The sequence below is a fragment of the Prionailurus bengalensis genome, chromosome B1 (genome assembly GCF_016509475.1).
Source record: "Prionailurus bengalensis isolate Pbe53 chromosome B1, Fcat_Pben_1.1_paternal_pri, whole genome shotgun sequence".
NCBI classification, from domain to species: domain Eukaryota; kingdom Metazoa; phylum Chordata; class Mammalia; order Carnivora; family Felidae; genus Prionailurus; species Prionailurus bengalensis.
In genome coordinates this window covers 149,627,920-149,628,948 of record NC_057344.1, presented here as the reverse complement: position 1 = coordinate 149,628,948, position 1,029 = coordinate 149,627,920, and the positions used below count along the sequence as shown (strand labels likewise).

The following is a 1,029-nucleotide window of genomic DNA, read 5'->3' as shown; positions in this document are numbered from 1 at the left end:
ATGTGTTAATATCTCAACCAGTTAAAATATAAACTTCATGAAAACCATGTTTTCTTTTGTTCATAGCTTTCTTCCAGATGCTTAGGATAACTCCTGGCACACACTAAGTACTCAAGAATTGTTCACTGAATTAAGTAGAGAGCCTTGACTACATTTTCAACTTTAGCATCTGTACAAATATTTTGTTGATAGCATATATGAAAAATTCAAGTATATCAAAGATTTGGGAGACCTTTTCAGAGATAGTTCAAATTTCATTTGCATTTACAAGGCAGAGAATGTGATAGAAGGCCATTCCCAGTCATAGTGTGCTCTAACACAGATCCATAGCGTGCTCTGGAAAGATTGTGATAAGGCATAAGAAATGTCAGGAAGTGGGGTCAGAAATGTCTCCTGGGAAGATTCTGAATGATCTTGAATTCTCTGTTAAATATCTTGAACATTACCGTAGACAGTATAAGAAACCATACAGCGCTCCTTGACCTTTCGGCTAAGATCAAGTGTAGTATCTGTTCTTATCAGAAACTATACAAATGTTTTGGTTGAGTAACATGATTTGTTACATACATTTTAGAAAGAAAATATTTGTGAGAAAGGTGTGGAAAGTGCATTGTAGAGATAACAAGAAAATGGAAGACATATAAGGAAATTCGTTGCAATTATCTAGCCAATGGAAGATAAACTGGTGCAGAAGCAATGGATTGAAGGTTAGAAGGAAGAAGCTACAAGTATGAAGTCCTTCAGGAAGTTTGGTGGTGAGTGAAAGGAGAAATGCATAATGTAGCCAGCGTGGGTGGCACAGAATGATGACATGGGACCTGTAAACTGAAGAATTGAGGATACTGTAGACTAAGCAAAGGAGCAAGTACAAATGAAGCAAATAAAACTTTAAGAGGAGAAGGGGATAAACATATAGGTAAGTTCTTAGGGATTGGGAGAGGAGCAGATGGACTCATGTCTTATAATGAAGGAACCCATAGAACAGTTACTGGGAGAGTCACAGAAATCAACAAGCATGGTTGTCTGGTT

At 37.0% G+C, this 1,029-nt stretch overlaps 1 pseudogene; it reads left to right on the top strand.

Annotated features, from left to right (window-relative positions):
- The first annotated feature begins 470 nt into the window (after positions 1-470).
- On the top strand, positions 471-587 carry LOC122479313 (annotated as a pseudogene).
- The last annotated feature ends 442 nt before the right edge of the window (positions 588-1,029 follow it).